This window comes from Vulpes vulpes, chromosome 1 (genome assembly GCF_048418805.1).
Source record: "Vulpes vulpes isolate BD-2025 chromosome 1, VulVul3, whole genome shotgun sequence".
Classification (NCBI taxonomy): Eukaryota; Metazoa; Chordata; class Mammalia; order Carnivora; family Canidae; genus Vulpes; species Vulpes vulpes.
The window spans coordinates 168,962,783-168,986,384 of NC_132780.1; the positions used below are offsets into that span (position 1 = coordinate 168,962,783).

The window sequence follows — 23,602 nt, forward strand, 5'->3', positions numbered from 1 at the left end:
AATCCAAGGACCATGGAGATAAATACACAGGGGAGACTTGCCTAGGAAACTTGCATGAAGCCTCTTCAGGGAAATTCCTCACCTTTAGTGTAGGAGGCCTAAAACTTCTGCTCAGTCTAATATCAACATCGTAATAGGCCAGTGACTGCCCTGTGTTTCCCATTCTTCCTATAGTTTTTTTTACAAGGATGACTTTATTAAAGCATGTAGTAAAGTTGTCCTGATCATGCTCCACACAGGGAGGGGCAGGTCTCTGGATCAAGAGGAGATGCACATGGACCTGTTGTAGAGGATAGTATTCCCTGACATGAAGACTGCCATGCATCAGAATTCCTGGGCTCTGATCTTCATGTAATCACTAGGACTTTTGAGTTCTCTTCCCTGGAAAGGGATTGAGTAAATGCATTTTGTTTGCAGGAAGGAGGGTGAAAGAAATATTTCATACCTAGAGGAAAAGACTTTGATAATAATCAGCACTGTTCATCCAGTGTGTCAGCTTTACTTCTAATGACACTGTCCTTCTCCTCCTCCCACTTTTAAAGTTAGGCATAGCTATGTAACTTCCTTTAGCTAATTAAATGTGAATATAAGTGACATTTGTCTTTCCTGAGCACCTTTTTTTTTTTTTTTTTTTTTTTTTTTTTTACTGTGGTCAAAACCATATAACATAAAATTTGTCATCTTAACCACTTTTAAGTGTACTATTCCATAGTGTTCAGCATATTCACATGAATGTGCTTATGAAACAGATTTCCGAACATTTTCATTTTGTAAAACTGCAACTCTGTACCCGTTAAACAATTTCTATTTCTACTTCCTCTCCTCCCCTCTCTACCCATGACCACCATTGTACTTTGTGTAAATTTCACCACTATAGGTACCTCTATAAGTGGAATCAGTCATGCAGTATTTGTTGTTCTGGACTGCCTGTTTTACTTAGCATACTCCTCAAGGTTCATCCATGTTACAGCATGTGGCAGGACTTTCTTCCTTTTTAAGGCTGAATAGTATTCCATTGTGTGGGCATATTCTACATTTCATTTGTTTGTTCATCTGCCTATGGACATTTGGGTTGCTTCTGCTTCCTGGCTACTGTGAATAGTGTGCTATGCTGAGCACCATTTTTAAAAGTCAGTGTATGATTCACCATACTCTCTTTTTCCTGCTGTCATGGACAGAAAAGCATACATTAGGGTGAGCTTCTCTCAGCCTGGATCCCTGAATTATTGAAATAAGCAGTGCTCCCTGCTGACCTGTGTTGAACATGTACAATGAGTGAGAAATAAGCCTTTTGTTATTTTAAACCACTGAGATTTTGGGGTCCTTTTTCCCCCCAGGGAAAACTTATAAGATTTTAACTTTTAAAATTAAAATTTGACTCCTTCAAAGATTCCAAGGAAAAACAACGAACAGAGGTTTTACAAGGAAAAGGCTGTTGTGTTTGAACCTTATACCTCTTTTGCATCTCTTTGTTTACACCTTCTTGAGGGTTTTGTTTGTTCTTGTTTTGTTTTCTATGGCCATGACTTCTCCTTCTTTAGCTGGCAAAGCCTGGAGAAATCCCAAGTCACCCTTTCTCATTCCTTATCTATTTATCTTGTTTGCTGTACTTTGGATGGTCAACATCATTGCACCCTATATATTTGATAGGAGTATGTTTGAGCATCAAAATCTCCTAGTAACAGAAGCTATGAAGATAGAAGTTAATTTTTTCCTTCACATTAAAATCACAGGGTTGAGGGATGCCTGGTGGCTCAAAGTGTGTGATTCTTGGTTTTGGCTCAGGTCATGATCTCAGGGTCGTGGGATCGAGCCCCACATCAGGCTCCATGCTCTGGCCTGGAGTCTGCATGGGATTCTCTCTCTCCCTCTCCCTTTTACTTTCCCCCTGATCTCTCCCCCCCCCTCAAATAAATCTTTAAAAAAATTAAAAAAATAATAAAATCACAGGGTTTATATGATAGCTCTATAACCCGCCAAGGTGCAGTCTCCTATCATTATTCTGTCATCCTCATTATGCAGCTTCTATGTCATCTTCCAAGATGACTGTCCAGCTTTATTCCTCATGTGTACATTTTGGCCAGCAGAGAGGATAAAAGAGAAAGAGAAAGAAATGCTCTCTTTCTTTGAGGCAACTCTCAGAAGCTGCATATAGCACTTCCACTTATATCTCCTGGTAGAATTTAGTCACATCAAACATATTAAAGGAAGCTGGAAACATGGTCTTCATTCTGAGCAGTGATGCTCCTTGCTTTCAGTAAATAACATGGAGGTTCTACTTTTGAAGAAGAGGAAAATAGATATTAAGGTTTAACCAGCTGTGATAGGTAGAATAACTGTCCCCCAAAGATATCCACATCCTAATTCCCAGGATATTCCTGTGAATGTGTAACCATAGAAAGATTCTTACTTTGCAGTAAGAACCTTGAGATGGGGAGAGTATCCTTGACTATACAGGTGGGCCCAATGTAATCACATGGATTCTTAAAAACAGACGATTTTTTTCTGGGTATGGCCAGAAGGCAGATGTGACCACAGAAGGAGGGTCAGAGAGGTTCCATGTGAAGAAGACTCAACCCACCACTTCTGAGTTTGAAGAAAACAGGGAACCATGAGCCAAGGAATGTAGATGGCCTTTAGAAGTTGGAAAAGGCAGGAGAACAGACTCTCCCCTGGAGCCTCCAGAAAGGAGCACAGCCCAGCCAGCACCTTAATCTTAACCCAGGGAGACATGTTGGACTTCTGGCCTATAGAACTGTAAGACAATAAATGTTTGCTTATGATAATATGTTACAACAGCGATAGAAAACTAGTACACCAGCATCTCAGCCATAGTGCTTCTCTTTAGCCACCCAAATATCTATGCATACTTTTTTCCTCACACAGAGAATGGACTCCCTTTCTACCTATTTAAATCCCATCCATCTCTTCCATTTACTAGCACCCCTTTTTAGCTCTTTAATGTAGTCTGGCATTTTATACTGTTTTGACTAACATATCTTGCTAGACCAAAGAGAAAAGACTCTAATGGGGCTTCATGTTTGCTTTTTATCCTATAAGGAAATCATGAGAAAACTTAGTTACAAGATTATCAATTGACTTTACATAGAAGGATTTGAAGAGCTCTTGTTCCACAATCTGAGAATTAACTTTGTCCCTAGCATTGTGGCCCATTTCTAAGAATTTCATTTTGACTTCTTCTTCCCTGTACTGAGTCACCCTTCAGAGTACATAACCTAGTGTGTCAGTGTCTTTAGATTGGAGAAGTAATCTTCATTTCAAATGCTGACATGCTCCTCCTTCCTTAAAGGTTTAAATAAAACATATAAAATCCCTGTATACTATTGATTCTTCCCTTTATCAAAATGACAAAATTAAAACAAATGGTATTCTGTTCCAGTTAGGATGTAGGAAGTATGACAATCACTTCCATCCTTAAGTGTCAAAAAATTATGTAAACTCAGAAACTTGTATTTAAGAAAAGAGAGCTGAAAAAAACTAAATTTCAGAGATGGGTCAAATCCTATTATATAAATATATAATAATGATAGCAATGTAACTGATTTTTTTTCCAGAAATCACTCAAAAGTGATTTTCCAGCAAAAGTAAAACTATTGAAAAATTTGAAATAATTTCTTAATTATTTTTAGTAAACTTAACTTTAGGCTTTTGCTTGATGTGAAAGTGTAACTTTTAATTTAGCTGCTAATTTATCATGCATATATTGTTGAAATTTTTCTTTTTATCACTTGACATAACTGATAATGTTTATCAAATAATTTTATCAAGTTGAGCAATAAAATGCGATCTATTTTTATTTAATTTTCAAACTCCAGTTCTACCTGAAAGCATAAGGAACAAACATAAACAACAATCACCAGGCCAGTAACAACCCATAGCCATGTGCAGGCCATCTCTTGAAATGTGACTTTGAGCTCAAATAATTGAGCAAGACAAAGTCCTCAATTCACAGCTTTTTATTAGTCATAGTTTTGTAGAACTGACCGGTCATACATTTGGTACCTTCCATGAATCCATTGTCAGTGCTGGTCATGTGATACCCCTAAAAAGCCCAAAACCCAACAAAAGGAATGAAATACTAAGGAATGTTTTATTAGATTTGAGTTGCACTTTGGAGAGAGGCATTCCATTGTAATATTAAAGTTTTTTTCCTTTTTTTTTTATAAAAAAGATTTTATTTATTTATTTGACAGAGAGAGAGAGCACAAGCAGGAGGAACACCAGGTAGAGGGAGAGGAAGGGAGAGGGAGAGGGAGAGGGAGAGGGAGAGACAGGTAGAGGGAAAGGGAGAGGCAGCCTCCTCGCTGAGCAAAGAGCCTGATGTAAGGATCATGACCTAAGCGAATGCAGATGCTTAACCGACTGAGCCACCCAGGTGCTCCATTAAGATTTTTCTTAACACTCCTCAAGGAACAATTTTTGTCTTGTTTGGTGCAACAGTGCCCCACTGAGAATGCATAATAAAAATGAATTTAAAACACTGATAGAAAATATTTATAAAGTGAATATTTGTAAGGAAAATCTTTTTTCCCATGAATATATAATTTTTGTCTTTTACTATAATCCCCCCCACCCTAAAAAATCCCTAACTTGATTATAGAAGTCAGTGATCCCAAAGTTCACTGAATAGATGTTCATTTTGAAGTGTAATTCTTCTAGAGACTTGAGCAATCGTCTTGTACAGTATGTCCAGTCTGAGATCTTTGAATAATTACAAAGGTAATAATGAGATGTTGTGAGCTATTTTCAATATTTCAAAATGCCTTGACAAAATCATACTCTGCTGGGCTTTTTTTCCCCTAAAGTGCTCAGTTTTATAGGTCTTTGTTCTATAAAAACAGGACATCAAATTGTTGCTTAATTGCCTGATGAAATTGACATCTCCTTCTGGCCCAATCACCTACACTGCCCTCTGCCTCCCACAGCTTCCTCCATCTGTGTGGCCACCATTCTTAATCCCCCTTAGAGATTTGTCAGAATTTTTAACAAACAAAAAAATGAAACAGTTATTGCTCACTATGTGACTTTTTCTAGACATAATATTTTGAAACACAGGTCCATGGTTAAAAACTAATGGCAGAGGAGTCTGGTAGTGAAAATGTTTTAACCTCTCATCTGGTTTAATGTTCTACAGAGGTCTAATGAGGTCAAATGCATTCTCCAAGGTCATGCAACTGGTTAATGATGAGGATAAGACTAAGTCCCAAATTTCTGGCTAAAACCTGTCATACTATTCACTACATTAATGCTGTCCTCAGCATCGACAGTATTAAACACTTGTGCCATAAGTGGCACGAAGGCCATTTTCTGTGGAAAGAGGTTAGTAGCTCCCTTCACACCCTAAGGCTTGTAAGAGCTACTTCTGCATGTCTGCTTGTATGCCAGGGCATTGTTGTCAGCCCAGACACAGCAGAAGGCTGGGAGGCAGAATACTGGTGCAGCATTTTTGACAGATCACTGAAAGCAAGCTCGTGCTGTCTGTGACTGCTGAGTTGTGCTGTGATAATTGTGGTTTGCAACAATGTCCCTAAGGCACTGCAGGTTCCCAGGATGTGATATGAAGCATCAAAGAGTTATTATATTTGGAACATTTTTAGCATTTACTGTATTTGTTAGTGTTCTAAGGTGACACTATGGCAACTCTCAGTCAAACACAATTTGTTTAATTGGACTTTAAAATAAGATTTCTGGAATACAGCTTAATAGAACACTCATAGTCTAGAGTTATATTGCTTGTGTTTATAGTTTATATTTGTTATTATGGTTTTACTTTTTCCTCATCCAAGACTTTGCTGACAATTACGGTATGGGTCTTAATGATTTCTTTTTTTTTTTTTTTACGTGTTCAAGCTACTTAATCTTTCGAGTTCTTTAAAACACAATTAATTCATAGATTATGCATTCATTCAATAAACTACTGAGCACTTACTACATGCCAGATTTATGCTAGATACTGGTGAAAAAATTTATGCTAGATATTGGGGACTATAGAACATACAGAACAAGAAATACAAAATTACAACTGTGATGAATAGCATTGAAGGGAAGGTATGGTGGTGTCACAGTTTATTAAAGGCAGATTTGATAAAATTGAGGGTAAGAGAAAAGAATCCCTTGAGGCTAGAATGATTAAGCAAAAATCTGAAGAAATAGCCTTTAAATAAGCAAAGAAAGCAGATAAGAGTCTTTAGGCAGAACAAGCATGTGCAAAGTCCTTGTGGCAAAAGGGTGGTTCAGTGAAATAATGGGCAGTGTTGCTGGTGTGCAGAGAGGGTTGGAGGTTATTATATGAGATGATGTGAACTAGAACTAGATCATGCATAATTTGTAGGCAATGTTAGGTCTTTTTGCTTTATTTGGAGAGCTGCCGAAAGCATTGAAGGGGGTGGGGTGATCAACGTTTGTTTTAGAAAATCATTCTGACATGATTGTAAAGAACAGATCAGAGACAAGAAGTAATGAGAGCTATTAGGAGATTATTTTAGGAATACAAGTGATAAATGCTGATTGTTTAGAACATAACACACTCTCTCTTTTTTTTTTAAAGATTTATTTATTTTAGAGAGAGAGTTTGTGTGCCTGTGAGCAGGGGTAGGGACAGAAGGAGAGGGAGAGAGAGAATCCCAAGAAGACCCCCCACTGAGCACAGAAACCAACACAGGGCTTGATAACATGACCCTGAGATCATGACCTGAGCCAAAACCAAGAGTTGGATGTTCAACCAACCAAAACACCTGGGCTCCTCTACCGTGAACTCTTAATAGAGGTGATATCACCCTAACATGGTTCACTGGGGGCAAAAAAATCTTAGCTATTATTATTATAGTTTGTGATGCCCCAAAACTCAACTTAAATTGATAAAATCTTATTCCTCAGTATGTAATATCACTCATTGGATTTTAGTGTTGTTTTGAGGTATCACATGAGCAACATTGGCATTGGATTTATGGATGATATACAAAATGTATGCAAAATCAGCGCTACTTAACAACAGGGAATAAATGGCTGTATTTGGGGACTTTTTCTTGTAGGATTATTTGACTTGAATTCATATTGTGAGAGATGGTTTGAGCATGGGTATGTGCTACTTTTGGCTGGCTACCTGTAGATGTTATTTATGTTTGATCTTAATGCTTTTGTGTGTGGGTTGAGCTTTGAGAATTAAATAAAAGCAGTTTATATTTTGGTATTTAATTTTACAGAAGTTAATCAACTTATCATTCATCTTATCAAATGCTGAAAAGAAAATATGTATCAACAAAATAATGTCAACAATATCTGAATTGATATCTAGCAGCCAATTAAGTTAAATTTTACATTCCATTATCAAGCAAAAGTCAAAAGTCAAAACTAAAATAATTTTAAGAGATTAATTAAAAAAGAAATTAATTCAGTTTTTAATTATACTTTTGCTGGAAAATACAATTTAATGATTTTTACAAAACTTGATTACATGTTTATTATTAGTATGGATTTATATAAATTGCTCACTTACATTTATGCATATATTTGATACATTAAAATTTACATAAGCTTATAAATTACATTAAAATTTAACTAGTGTAAATTGAGGAAGGGAAGGGATAAAAGTAGAGGATTGTTATTTTCCATAGTAAGCTTCATTTAAAATTTAGAACAATGTACATATACAACTTCACTGAAAATAAAACTTGCAAAAAAAAAGATTAAGTGATATACTGTGTTTCAAAATCATCAATCAGACTATCTGGTTTGTAATAAACAGCTAATAAATTTTTTTTATTTGTTAAGAAAGAGTTACTCAGCAAATACAGTTTTAAAGTTAAATGTTGATAGCTTTCTAACTTTCCTTTTAACTTCAAAATTTTACTTAGCCATTCGTAATCTTGTAGTGAATAAAAAACTCCTGTATTTAATATACTAACTCTTTTTAAATATAAATCACAACTATACAGTATATTTGTGGTGTTTACATTTTGTAGAATGGACGATTAGAAAAAAATGTCTAAAAAGGCTTCTTAGGATGTAATAATGAGGAAAAGACTAGTAAAAATGGTTTAGATTACAGTGATGGAAGTAGAAATGAAGAAATACAGAAAATTTGGGAGAGGTAAGTCAACTAGGATTTGATAATGAATGGGATTTGGAGAGTGAGAGAAAGGAAGATGTGAAAGATAACTCTCAGGTCTAGATTTTGCAATAACAAATGACTTAGCCAGACACTGAGATACAGAAGCACTGGAAGAGTACCAGAGTTAGTCATTTGCTTGTTTATTTTGTGGAATCAATTAGTGTGTGTGTGATTGTGTATTTGTGGGCAACATTTAATAAAAAGATTTAGAAGTACTGACTTTTAGGTCCTTATAGTTGGCAGAATAATGGTCTCCTCAAAATGTCCACATCCTAATCTCCAGAATCTGTGAATAAATTATGTCACATAGCAAAGAGGAATTAAGGTTACAGATGGAATTAAGGTTGTTGATTAGCTGACCTTAAGATATTAATGGTAATCCCCAAGGACACTACTAAGAAAATAACTGAGATATGTAGTAAAAGATAAATTCTATAAGGGAATTAAAATAGAGCACTACTAAGTATCTATTTAATGGAAAGAAGGCAGTAATTGAAGAATACAAAAGACACAAGACACTTATAAAACAGCAAAATGGAATAATAGAATAAAATTTATCTTTAGACCTAACAGATATCTATAGATAGTAAGTCCTAGCTTATCAATAATTACACTAAATGCAAATGGATTAAATTATCAAGTTAAAAGACATTGGCAGGTAGACTGAAAAACAAAAAGACAAACCAAAAAAATCATGATCCAGCAGTATTTGCCTAAGAGACTCACTTTAGATCTAAAGTCAAAAATGTGTTAAAAGTGAAAGGATAGAAATGAGATACTTATAACCAAAAGACAGTTGTAGTGGGTATGCTAATATCAGACAAAATAAACTTAAAAATAAAAATTAGTTTATAATATTAGAGAGAAAGGTGGACATTTTATAGTAATATAAAGCGAATATGCTAGGAAGATACAACAAATATAGACATCTATGTACCTAACAGGGACTCAATATATATGAAGCAAAAACTGACAAAATTGAACAGAGAAATAGTAATACTTTAAGGCTTTGATATCTCACTTGCCATAATAAATAGGGAAGTAGACAGAATATCAAAAAGACAATAAATTTGAACAATATTATAAACCAACTAGACCTGACATCTATAGAACACTCAACAATAGCTGAATATATATTCTTCTCAAGTATGCATGGAATGTTTAATAGGATAGACCGTCATGTTAGGCCATTATGTTAAACACATTTTAATAAACTTGAAAGGATTGAAATTATACAAAATATATTCTTTCAACCACAATGGAAGGAAATTAGAAATTTAAAAAAAGGAAAATTTGAAAATTCACATGTGTGGAAAATTCACGTGTGGAAAAATTCACATGTGTGTAAACAACACACATCTGAAGAACCAGTGCCTAAATAAATGGAAAGATATCTAGTGTTCTTGGATTGGAAGACTTAATAATGTTAAGATGGCAATGCCACCCAAATTAACCTACAGATACAGTGCAATCCCTATCAAAATTTTGTTTTTGTTTTTCTACAGAAATGGACAAGCTGATCCTAAAATTCATATTGAATTACAAGGAACCTCAAGTAGTCAAAATAATCTTTAAAAAGAACAAAGAGGACTCACACTTCCTGATTTCAAAACTTACTTCAAAAAAATCAAAGCAATATGATACTGGCATAAGTATAAATCATGGCACAGAATCACAGTCCAGAAATTAACTCCTACATCTGTGCTTAATTGATTTTGGCTAAGGGTGCCAAAACCATTCAAATGGTTCCAACTAATAGTGCTGGGACAACTTGATACCCACATGAAAAAGAATGAATCTGGACCCCTTTTATCATACAATATGCAAAAATTAAGTCAAAAAGAGTCAAAGACCTAAATGTAAGATCTGAAACTATAAAACTCATAGAATAAAATGTAGGTATAAGTCCTTATGACCTTTGATTAAACAATGGCTTCTTAGGTAACACCAAAACACAAGCAACCAAAGATAAAATTTTGACTTCATCAAAATTAGAAACTTTAGAGTGCCTGAATGGCTCAGTAGGTAGAGAATGAAGCTTTTGATCTCAGGATTCTAAGTTTGAGCCCTACACTGGGTGGAGAGATTACTTAAAAATAAGATCTCTTTAAAAAATTAGAACATTTTTGTATCGAAGCATACTATCAAAGTAAAAAGACAACCCACAGTCTGGGAGAAGATATTTTCTTATCATAAATCTGACAAGGATCTAATATCCATAATATAAATTTTTTAAAACTCAACAATAAAAAGAATTAGAAAGGGGCAGTGGATTTGAGTGGACATTTCTCCAAAGTATGAATGGCCAAAAAGTATATGAGAAAACACTCAACATCATTAGTCATTAGGAAAATGCAAATCAAAACCACAATGAGGGATCCCTGGGTGGCGCAGCGGTTTGGCGCCTGCCTTTGGCCCAGGGTGCAATCCTGGAGACCCGGGATCGAGTCCCATGTCAGGCTCCCGGTGCATGGAGCCTGCTTCTCCCTCTGCCTGTGTCTCTGCCTCTCTCTCTCTCTCTGTGTGTGACTATCATAAATAAATAAAAATTAAAAAAAAAAAAAACCACAATGAACTACCACTTCACAGTCATTAGGATGGCTATAGAAGTAAAGGAAAGAAAAAACAACAAGCATTAGTGAGGATTTGGAGAAATTGGAATCCTTTTACATTGGTAGTGGGAATGTAAAATGGCTCAGCAACTTTGGAAAACTGTTTGCAGTCCCAAAAACATTAAATATAGTGTTACAATATGATTTTACCCCTAGATCTATACCCATAGTTGACAAATGGTGAAAACATCCCAAATATCCATAAAATATTATCATCAATGGATAAACAATGTGTGGTATATCCATACAATGGAATATTTTTCATAAAGAAGATGCAGTACTGATATATGATACCACAGGGAAGAACCTTGAAGTATTGAGACATGCTACCACATGGATAAACTAATTTAAAGAAACCAGACACAGAAGGCTATATATTGCATATTTCCATTTGTATTTCCATAATAGGTAAGTTTGTAGAGACACAAAGTAAATTAGTGGTTGCCAGGAGCTGAGGGAAAGAGGAATGAAGAATGACTGCTAAGGGGCTGAAGATGTCTTTTTGGGGTGATAGGGAAGTTCTGGAATTAGCAGTGATGCTTATACAACTTTGTAAATATACTACAACCACTGAATTTTATGCTTTAGTGAATTTTATGGTATGTGAATTAGATCTAAATTTAAATAAAAGCCAAGAGGGAGGCAGAAGAGAGTCAAAGAAAGAGATGCAGTGTTGCTAGCCTTGAAAAGTGAGAAGGGATCATGAGAGCAGGGAAGGTGAGAGGAGTGAAGGTGAAGGAGTGTAGTGAAGTTAGGGGTTGCAGCAGTGGCAGCCACAGCATTGAATCTGAATTTTGAGGGGAGTGAAGAAATCTTGAATACTAATTTTGGAGAATGGGAGAATAAATTGACTAGTGGGGTATAGTAGTATTTTTGCCCATTTCAAGAGCCTATTGAAAGATTTATCTGGTTTGCTATTATTGTCTTAAGTTGTTCACAAATTATTACATGTATCTTAGACCTTTCACTCCCAATTGTATTTTAAAATTCTTCTGAATTTCTCTTGATGTGTAGAACAGAGTTGAGAAAGCATTTAGAAATATTTTTGGATTGATTAACTAGAGTATTCAAATAATCAGAATATCATAGTTCCCAACATTTCCAAATAAAGGAAGTTTACTATAACACATTTGTAAAAGGCAAATAGTCTAGATGTGTCTCCCAAATTCTGATTTCAGGAAAAGACTTCCATTAAAAACAAGCAAACAAACAAAAGGTCAGTTATAGAATATCTGTTTTCATGTTTAAAAGAAAAATAAAAAGACTTTTTCCCACAAAAGCTAGAGAAACCTTTATTTTGAAGTTAATGGATCTCTTTATTTTTTAAGTTTACAGCTTTATTACCATTGGGACATACATTCACACTGGAGTGTTGAACAGTGAGAAAGGAAAATCCTTTTTGAGGAAGCAGATGGTGAAACAAGATATGAAGGGTGACTCTGGGCAGAGATAAGGAGATTCCTTCCAAACTTCTTCTCCACCTGTCACAGCTCACAAATATGTGTGTTGTTGCAACTTAGCTTTTCTGAGACCCTGTTCCATTCAAGAAACTGATTAAAAATGTGACCATTTAGCTACAAATGGAAATCTCAGAGTGTGTGAAGCATAGCAAACAGGAGAGAGTTCCAAGAAAATCACCCAGCAACAATCAGAAAGTTAATAACAAAGCAACCAGTAACCACAACATAACCCAGACCTGCAAAGGAGTCAGGAAAGAAAAAAACACACCAGGCAGAGTGGAAATATTCTGTGTCAGGTTAAAGGCAGCAGAGTAACAAGACTTATACTTGCTTACTCATGTTTAGTGTATGCCTGCTATATGACAGTACTTTGATGCAGGAATTCTAATTTGAATAAGAAATAGTCCCTGTCCAATAAAAAAATAATAATATATTCTTTAAACCCCAGCAGTATAGTGTGATAAATGCAAAGATAAGTCATCAGCAGAGTGCCATGGGAACACAGAGGGTTGGGAAGTTAAGAGCCATGTTTAATTTGAGGTGTCTTAATGACATTCAAGTTGATCTACCCATTTGGCAGTTGGATTTATAGGCCAGAGGCTGGAGCAGACAACCTGAATGGTGATATTGGATAGGAAATACATAGGTAGTAGTGGAAGTTGTGAGTTTGGAGAAAGCCATGGAGAAACTATGAAAATGAGTGAAGAACTCTGGGAAGCATTGACAATTTAAAAGGAAACCAGAGAAAAGGAAGGTGGAAGGAGGTAGAAATCCACCAGGAAAGAGAAGCAACAGAAGAGGGAGGGAAGAGAGAGCTCCAAGAAGAAGCCAATGCTGCACAGCATTCCAAAGTTTGTATTGAATTAGGAACCAGATAGATGCCACCAATTCAATTGTTGGTGGCATTCATCAGACCAGTTTAGATCAGTGCTAGGTGGAAGCCAAGTTACTGTTGAGAATTTATGCTGGTTGAGAAAGGAGGGGAGCAAACATGAATATTTTCATGGTACTATAAAGAAGAGTGCTGAAGAGTGTTGCAGTCTTTGACATAGACCTGTTAGTGGCTACTCAAGTAATCATTCTAGGCTATGTTTTAAGACTTTTCCCTCACTTAACAAGATCTGTGATCAAACCCTGAGAAGCCAGAAGAGCATGTGAAGTGAACTGACACTTTCCAGCATGAAGATTGTGTACAAGGTCCTTTAAATACATGTCTTCATTTAATTCTTGCAAAAGCCTTTTTTAAAATAAATTTATTTTTTATTGGTGTTCAATTTACCAACATACAGAATAACACCCAGTGCTCATCCTATCAAGTGCCCCCCTCAGTGCCCATCACCCATTCACTCTCGCCCCCTGCCCTCCTCCCCTTCCACCACCCCTAGTTCGTTTCCCAGAGTTAGGAGTCTTTATGTTCTGTCTCCCTTTCTGATATTTCCCACACATTTCTTCTCCCTTCCCTTCTATTCCCTTTCACTATTATTTATATTCCCCAAATGAATGAGAAGATATAATGTTTGTCCTTCTCCGATCGACTTACTTCACTCAGCATAATACCCTCCAGTTCCATCCACGTGGAAGCAACTGCTGGGTATTTGTCGTTTCTAATGGCTGAGTAATATTCCACTGTATACATAGACCACATCTTCTTTATCCATTCCTCTTTCGATGGACACCGAGGCTCCTTCCACGGTTTGGCTATTGTGGACATTGCTGCTATAAGCATTGGGGTGCAGGTGTCCTGGCGTTCCATTGCATCTGTACCTTTGGGATAAATCCCCAACAGTGCAATTGCTGGGTCTTAGGGCAGGTCTATTTTTAACTCTTTGAGGAACCTCCACACAGTTTTCCAGAGTGGCTGCACCAATTCACATTCCCACCAACAGTGTAAGAGGGTTCCCTTTTCTCTGCATCCTCTCCAATGCTTGTGGTTTCCTGCCTTGTTAATTTTCCCCATTCTCACTGGTGTGAGGTGGTATCTCATTGTGGTTTTGATTTGTATTTTCCTGATGGCAAGTGATGCAGAGCATTTTCTCATGTGCATGTTGGCCATGTCAATGTCTTCCTCTACGAGATTTCTCTTCAAAGATTTCTCTTTGCCCATTTCATGATTGGATTGTTTGTTTCTTTGGTGTTGAGTTTAATAAGTTCTTTATAGATCTTGGAAACTAGCCCTTTATCTGATAGGTCATTTGCAAATACCTTCTCCCATTCTGTAGGTTGTCTTTTAGTTTTGTTGACTGTATCCTTTGCTGTGCAAAAGCTTCTTATCTTGATGAAGTCCCAATAGTTCATTTTTGCTTTTGTTTCTTTTGCCTTTGTGGATGTATCTTGCAAGAAGTTACTGTGGCTGAGTTCAAAAAGGGTGTTGCCTGTGTTCTCCTCTAGGATTTGGATGGAATCTTGTCTCACATTTAGATCTTTCATCCGTTTTGAGTTTATCTTTGTGAATGGTGAAAGAGAGTGGTCTAGTTTCATTCTTCTGCATGTGGCTGTCCAATTTTCCCAGCACCATTTATTGAAGAGACTGTGTTTCTCCCAGTGGATAGTCTTTCCTCCTTTATCGAATATTAGTTGACCATAAAGTTGAGGGTCCACTTCTGGGTTCTCTATTCTGTTCCATTGATCTATGTGTCTGTTTTTGTGCCAGTACCACACTGTCTTGATGACCACAGCTTTGTAGTACAACCTGAAATCTGGCATTGTGATGCCCCCAGATATGGTTTTCTTTTTTAAAATTCCCCTGGCTATTCGGGTCTTTTCTAATTCTACACAAATCTTAAAATAATTTGTTCTAACTCTCTGAAGAAAGCCCATGGTATTTTGATAGAGATTGCATTAAACGTGTAAATTGCCCTGGGTAACAGTGACATTTTCACAATATTAATTCTGCCAATCCATGAGCATGAAATATTTTTCCATCTCTTTATGTCTTCCTCAATTTCTTTCAGAAGTGTTCTATAGTTTTTAGGGTATAGATCCTTTACCTCTTTGGTTAGGTTTATTCCGAGGTATCTTATGCTTTTGGGTGCAATTGTAAATGGGATTGACTCCTTAATTTCTCTTTCTTCAGTCTCATTGTTAGTGTTTAGAAATGCCACTGACTTCTGGGCATTGATTTTGTATCCTGCCACACTGCCAAATTGCTGTATGAGTTCTAGCAATCTTGGGGTGGAGGCTTTTGGGTTTTCTATTTACAGTATCATGTCATCTGCAAAGAGGCATGTTCATGGTGAATAATTTTCTTAATGTACTGTTGGATCCCATTGGCTAGTATCTTGTTGAGAATTTTTGCATCCATGTTCATCAGGGATATTGGTCTGTAATTCTCCTTTTTGTTGGGGTCTTTGTCTGGTTTTGGAATTAAGGTGATGCTGGCCTCATAGAACGAATTTGGAAGTACTCCATCTCTTTCTATCTTTCCAAACAGCTTTAGTAGAATAGGTATGATTTCTTCTTTAAATGTTTGATAGAATTCCCCTGGGAAGCCATCTGGCCCTGGACTTTTGTGTCTTGGGAGGTTTTTGATGACTGCTTCAATTTTCTCCCTGGTTATTGGCCTGTTCAGGTTTTCTATTTCTTCCTGTTCCAGTTTTGGTAGTTTGTGGCTTTCCAGGAATGTGTCCATTTCTTCTAGATTGCCTAATTTATTGGCGTAGAGCTGTTCATAATATGTTTTTAAAATCGTTTGTATTTCCTTGGTGTTGGTAGTAATCTCTCCTTTCTCATTCATGATTTTATTAATTTGAGTCTTGTCTCTCTTCTTTTTAATAAGGTTAGCTAATACTTTATCTATCTTATTAATTCTTTCAAAGAACCAACTCCTGGTTCTGTTGATCTGTTCCACAGTTCTTCTGGTCTCGATTTCATTGAGTTCTGCTCGAATTTTAATTAACTCTCTTCTTCTGCTGGGTGTAGGATCTATTTGCTGTTTTTTTCTCTAGCTCCTTTATGTGTAAGGTTAGCTTTTGTATTTGAGTTCTTTCCAGTTTTTGAATGGATGTTTGTATTGTGATGTATTTCCCCCTTAGGACTGCTTTTGCTGCATCCCAAAGATTTTGAACAGTTGTATCTTCATTCTCATTAGTTTCCATGAATCTTTTGAATTCTTCCTTAATTTCCTGGTTGACCCTTTCATCTTTTAGCAGGATGGTCCTTAACCTCCACGTGTTTGAGGTCCTTCCAAACTTCTTGTTGTGATTTAGTTCTAATTTCAAGGCATTATGGTCTGAGAATATGCAGGGGACGATCCCAATCTTTTGGTATTGGTTCAGAACCTATTTGTGACCCAGTATGTGGTCTATTCTGGAGAAAGTTCCATGTGCACTTGAGAAGAATGTGTATTCAGTTGAGTTTGGATGTGAAGTTCTGTAGATATCTGTGAAATCCATCTGGTCCAGTGTATCATTTAAAGCTCTCGTTTCTTTGGAGATGTTGTGCTTAGAAGACCTATCAAGGGCAGAAAGAGCTACATTGAAGTCACCAAGTATAAGTGAATTATTATCTAAGTATTTCTTCACTTTGGTTATTAATTGATTTAAATATTTGGGAGCTCCCACATTCGGGGCATATATATTGAGGATTGTTAAGTCCTCTTGTTGGATAGATCCTTTAAGTATGATATAGTGTCCCTCTTCATCTCTCACTACAGTCTTCGGGGTAAATTTTAGTTTATCTGATATAAGGATGACTACCCCTGCTTTCTTTTGAGGACCATTTGAATGGTAAATGGTTCTCCAACCTTTTATTTTCAGGCTGTAGGTGTCCTTCTGTCTAAAATGAGTCTCTTGTAGACAGCAAATAGATGGGTCCTGCTTTTTTATCCAGTCTGAAACCCTGCATCTTTTGATGGGGTCATTAAGCCCGTTCACATTCAGAGTTACTATTGAAAGGTATGAGTTTAGTGTCATCATGATATTTATTCAGTCCTTGTTTTTGTGGATTGTTCCACTGAACTTCTTCTTAAAGGGGAATTTTAAGAGTCCCCCTTAAAATTTCTTGCAGAGCTGGTTTGGAGGTCACATATTCTTTCAGTTCCTGCCTGTCTTGGAAGCTCTTTATCTCTCCTTCCATTTTGAATGAGAGCCTTGCTGGATAAAGTATTCTTGGTTGCATGTTCTTCTCATTTAGGACCCTGAATATATCCTGCCAGCCCTTTCTTGCCTGCCAGGTGTCTGTGGAGAGGTCTGCTGTTACCCTAATACTCCTCCCCATAAAAGTCAGGGATTTCTTGTCTCTTGCTGCTTTAAGGATCTTCTCTTTATCTTTGGAATTTGCAAGCTTAACTATTAAATGTTGAGGTGTTGAATGGTTTTTATTTATTTTAAGGGGGGGATCTCTCTATTTCCTGGATCTGAATGCCTGTTTCCCTTCCCAGATTAGGAAAGTTTTCAGCTATGATTTTTCAAATACGTATTCTGGCCCTCTGGCCCTTTCAGCGCCCTCGGGAACCCCAATTAAACGTAGGTTTTTCTTCCTCAGGCTGTCGTTTATTTCCCTTAACCTATCTTCATGGTCTTTTAAATTTTTGTCTCTTTTTTCCTCAGTTTCCCTCTTTGCCATCAACTTGTCTTCTATGTCACTCACTCGTTCTTCTACCTCGTTAACCCTCATCGTTAGGACTTCTAGTTTGGATTGCATTTCATTCAATTGATTTTTAATTTCTGCCTGATTAGATCTAAATTCTGCAGTCATGAAGTCTCTTGAGTCCTTTATGCTTTTTTCTAGAGCCACCAGTAGCTGTATAATAGTGCTTCTGAATTGGCTTTCTGACATTGAATTGTAATCCAGATTTTGTAACTCTGTGGGAGAAAGGACTGTTTCTGATTCTTTCTTTTGAGGTGAGGTTTTCCTTCTAGTCATTTTGCTCAGTGCAGAGTGGCCAAAAACAAGTTGTATTGGGAAAAGGAGAAAAAGAGAGGAGAGAAAGAAGGAAAGAAAAGAGAAAAAGAAAAAAGAAAAAAGGAAGAAAAAAAGAAAAAAAAGAGAAAGGAAAAAGAAAGAAAGAAAGGAAAAAAAGGGTGGGGGAAGCAAACAAATCAAAAAGGAAAAAAAAAAACAAAAAAAAAAACAAAAAAAAAAAAAAGAAAAAACACAGGGGAGTATCTTCTGATTCTGTATACTTTATATCCTTGACTTCCCCTGGAGCAAAAACCTTTTAATAAAGTTAATTTAGTTTAAGATTCAAAGTAATGAGAAAAGTGACATGTAAGTTGAATAGCATTCCTACTAACCTCAATGGTCATCACTTTGCTTTGACTTTATAGCCTCAGGAAGACCTTTTATTTCTCTTGTGTATGGTTTTCCCATATTTTGAAAAGCTTTTGGCTATCAAATGTCAGAATATTTGCATTTAGGGTCTGTCCCACCTTCTCTTGCAAGCTGCATCACAGGACCATTAACTATATCAGAGCAACCTGCTTTTGGGGCTCAGCTCTGCTCACATAGCTGATTTATCTTCTTCACAGGTGATCCTCAAACTACTGTTTCTTTCAGCCTCTGTTTTTTGCCCTTTTTGGCCTTAATCCGAAAAGATCATATTGTGTCTAAAAGCTGTGTCCAGTCCTATGATGATTTTCTTCCAACTGGAACGATTAGTTTCAATTATTCATCTGCTGCTTGTATTCCCACTTCATATCAGGTTAGACTGTGTGAAACTGCTGTTTTTGGAGGTAAAAAAAATAAATTCCAGAAATTCCCTATAGTCTTTCAGTGATCACCTGAACTTTATGGAGGAAGTGATAGGAATGTTGACTCTTGGTATTTTAAAGTTTATGCAATGTTTGTGTATTTAGGTTCTATTTTAAGATGTATATTGTTTACATAATTAGTAAGGTCTATTAATGTCTAGGAGATATACTCTCATAGAACAGGACTTTAAAATGGAATAGGTTAACTGAGGAACTGTTTAAAACTCTATTGTTTAGAGAATGTGTATCTAAGAAGCTGAGTTTTTATAGCACAGTTTTTGAAATAAGAAACTATCAAGAACTGGTCCTGCCCACCCCACCTGTGAACAGCTCTAGGCACTTTAATCAGGTCTCTGTGTTGCTGAATAATGTACCTTAGACAAATTCAGATCTGAAGCTAAACCTTAACCCATTTCCAATTTCTCAAGCAACATATGAACAAAGCCATATTTACTTTAAATATCAAGCTATGTGTTTATGCTGACAAAAAATATTAAGACGAAATCACATAGACTAAATACCTACTTGTTATTTGGTTTAAGAATTCATTTAAATACATTCCTATTTCCTTGAGGCTTATACTCTTAGATCAGAAAGTCTATTTATGTTACACTCTAAAATCAAGCTATTAAAAAATTCACCAAACACTAACAGAATTCATCACCATCTTCAGATCATTCTGGAGTAGAATAAAAGAACTTCAAAATGGAACATCACTAAATTCAAATTCCAATTCCTTATGTTTGAAGAGCCTATAAAACAGTTTCAATATAACAATTAATGAAGATATTACTTATACTTTAAAAAATATGACTTTAATTTCAGTCCATTTGTCCTACCTATAATCTCTCATTTCAACATAAGCATATATAATCTACTTGCAATTGACAATCATTCTGATCTTTTAGGAAAACTATGATACCCCTTCCAGGGTCAGAATTATTGTGTGATTTTGATGTGTAGTGTTGTTTTGGGGAGAGGAAGCAAACAATATACTTCCTTTCTTATGCTTCCAATCATAACTTCTACCTTGCCATGTGATAGTGATATTTGTGTGCCAAAAAAGGCCCCAAGTTCAGTTTGTGATATTTGAAAATAGATATATTTAATATAAAATAATAATATATAAAATAATTTATGTAATCATTGATTCTTATACTTACTAATATCCTTATTTGGGAAAAATAGTACTGAATCTAGAAGAAAAGAAATGAAAGGACTGAACAAGTGGTCCCCAAATCTAAAGAAGTGTTTAAGAAATACTTTCTTATTAAGGAATTCAGAGAAAAAAATAAAGTTGGAAATAGAAAAGGTATAATTAGCCATGAAAATGGTCATTCATTAAAAATAAGACAAATCGTCGTCGTCGTCATCAGAAGAGGGAAATGGCTACATCTGGGCTAATATTGTAGAAAAACTCTCAAATATTGCAAGGACAGGACTATGAAAGTGTGGGTAGCTAGTTTTAAAGTAACTGCTAAGTGAAGTCTGAGGGGTTTCAAGGTATCAGAGAATATGATCTCTCTAGTGCTTTGGGAAATGGAGCTTTGTCCCACAATCTAAAATCCTTAGTAAATTACCAATATGCAGGGAGGGAGCAGCCTTGTGTTGGGCACTGTTAATTGAAGCATAAAGGATACACAACAAGGTGAAGTAGAAGTGATCCTAAAGATGTAAAAGGAGAAACAGAGATGGCAAGTCTCGGCCTTTCTTTTTTTTTTTTTTTTAAGATTATTTATTTATTTATTCATGAGACACACACACACACACACACACACAGAGAGAGAGAGAGAGAGAGAGAGAGAGAGGCAGAGACACAGGCAGAGAGAGAAGTGGACTGCATGCAGGGAGCCTGATATGGGACTTGATCCCAGGACTCCAGGATCATGCCCTGGGCCGAAGGCAGGCACTTAACTGCTAAGCCTTGGAGAAAGGCATTCCAGTCTTGGCCTTTCATACCTGTGTCCTAGTGTGGTCTAGTCAGAGAATGTTCGAGCTGGAAATGACCTTGAGAACCTCTGCTTCTACTGACTGCTTCATTTTCAGATGACAAAATTGAGCCTCAGAGAAAAGCTATGTGGTGGTAGACTGAGATTTGAACTGAGTAATCTTGTTCCCATTCTTGGGGGAAAATATACTATTTAATATCACCTAATCTGTTCTCATTAGTTATTGCTAAGATATAATTGTAATAAAAGTGATGCAATGGGTGCATGTAAGTGTAAATAAGCAGTGGCATCATCATTACTATTTTTACTGAGCTTTTGAAAGTGAAACTCTGGCATCTACCCTATATAAAACACTTGAATAAACTCCTAGAAGACTAAAGACAAGATTCTAGATCATACCTCCAAACTGGTTTGCTTGTCCAGTTTCTGGCTTCCAACTTTCTTGGTGGGAAATGATTATTAACCCTCCTTAAAGAGAGTATGCTGACAAAGCACAGCTTTTCACACCTCCATTGAATGTTGCATGGAGAATCAGAGCTGATGCTGTGAGAGGCCATGATGGGAACAGAGGGTCATAAAACCCCAAATCTTTAGACTTCTCTCATCATCCTTCTCTAAACCACCCTCATTGGTATGTGCAGTGAGCCCTGTCCCTGGGACAGACCACTACCAAATGTCTTGACAGAGCTCTGGTCAAAAGGAGTGGCTAGTTCCCAGGAATAAATCTAGTTAGTAGTTTTTGTTGTTTGTTCCTGGTTACAGACCCTTCCAGGGGCTGCCCACTTGTCAGCCACACCTTCTGAGCAGAGAGTGCTCTGCCAGAGTCTTTCAAGTGCCAAGCTTGAGTCCCTTCAGTAACAAAACAACTCTATTTTTTCCAAAGGCTCCTCATGTTGCAGTTCCTATTTTGTCACAGTGTTTTCTCACTTGTGGACTTCAGATGCCTGAGAAGCCATTGAATTACCCCTTCAGATGCCTGAGAAGCAATTGAATTACAAAGAAAATGTGAATCAATATTTATATGGAGTATGTCTATAACTGAAAAAATAGCATTAATTAATGATTATTATGCTTTATATCCTGCACTATGCTAAGCCCATTCTATACATTATCTCATTTCATCTTCACAAAAATGCAGGGCATCTGGTGGCTCAGTCAGTTAAGCATCAACCTCTTGATTTCAGCTCAGGTCTTTATCTCAGTGTTATGAGTTTGAGCCCTGTGTTGGGCTCCATACTGTATGTTGAGCCTACTTAAAAATCAATCAACCAATCATATCATCACAAAAATGCTATGAGGTTGGTATAATGACTACTTTTTTTAAATTTTTATTTATTTATGATAGTCACAGAGAGAGAGAGAGGCAGAGACATAGGCAGAGGGGGAAGCAGGCTCCATGCACCGGGAGCCTGATGTGGGATTCGATCCTGGGTCTCCAGGATCGTGCCCTGGGCCAAAGGCAGGCGCCAAACCGCTGCGCCACCCAGGGATCCCAATGACTACTTTTATATATATGAGGAAACAGCCTCAGAGATGGTAAATAAATTGCTTAAGATCACACAAAGTTAGCAGATGGATAAACCCAGGCCATTGATTTTTAAAGTCTACAGTCTCAACCATGATATATCTTTTACATACATGCAAGTACTTTTTAAAACAATATTTGTATACATTTTGTTTAAAAAGTTAAAGATTTAAAAGTATTACACAATTTATAGTAGATTTTTGTTATTTTCTCATTATTTTTCTACATTGAAAATTCCTCAACTATATGCTTGGTACATGATATATTACTTTTTAAGAGTTTTCTTGAGTCTTGCTCAAAGCTATTTAAAAATATAATAGAAAAAAACAACTTTGTAAGTCAATGGAAATCACACTTGCACCTGTTCTTTTAGCAACATTCTCCTACACCTTGGGAAGGGGCCCCACCACTGATTATACCCTTGATTGAAATAAGCGCCAAGACACCTTTCAATTAAGACCTTGAGTTCCATTAATTCGCCAACCCTGACACAAATAGATTGAAGGAAAATAAGGTGAATTTTTTTTAATTGACCAGCTATTTTATTCCTTTGTTTATTCACCTTCTAACAAATTTGTATTGACTCCTAGCAGTCGTTGAGTTAGAAACTAACTCAAGAAATGGTCTTGGCCAATTTCAAGACACTGTGGTGACTGACTAGTTATTTTGCCTATTAAAACTCTTTCCTTCTTTTTTGTATTTATATTCTAGATACCTCACTTAAAAGGAACTACTTATAAATGGAAAACTTAAGAAATGTAAATTTTAGAATTTTACTGTAAAGAATAATCAGATTCCACTTTGCCTATTCCCCAGGCAAAATTTCACTGGCCATGGGTTACTCTACATGGATGTCAGATATGCTAGCTGCTAGCTACATCTTTGAATCCAGTTCTCAAAGTTCTCAAAGAACTTTTATATCTGCTTTTGTTTCTAAAGAGAAATTCTGATTAATAGATTTTTGGGAAATTCTATTTCAAATTTTTAGGTTAGGGCAGCCCTGGTGGGTCAGCGGTTTAGCACTGCCTTCAGCCCAGGGCCTGATCCTGGAGACCCAGGTTTGAGTCCCAAGTCAGGCTCCCTGTATGGAGCCTGCTTCCCCTCTGCCTGTGTCTCTGCCTCTCTCTCTCTCTCTCTCTCTCTCATGAATAAATAAATAAAATCTTTAAAAAAAAGTTAAAAAATTTTTTTAAAAATCTTCAAATTATTAGGTTAGAACCAGAAGCTTGGCCAGTC

The 23,602-nt window shown here is 36.5% G+C and overlaps 1 long non-coding RNA gene across 1 annotated transcript in view; it reads left to right on the plus strand.

Moving 5' to 3' along the window:
• The window catches only part of LOC112926378 (uncharacterized), a 231,547-nt gene that overhangs the window by 5,733 nt on the left and 202,212 nt on the right, over positions 1 to 23,602 (plus strand). The window lies entirely within an intron of this gene.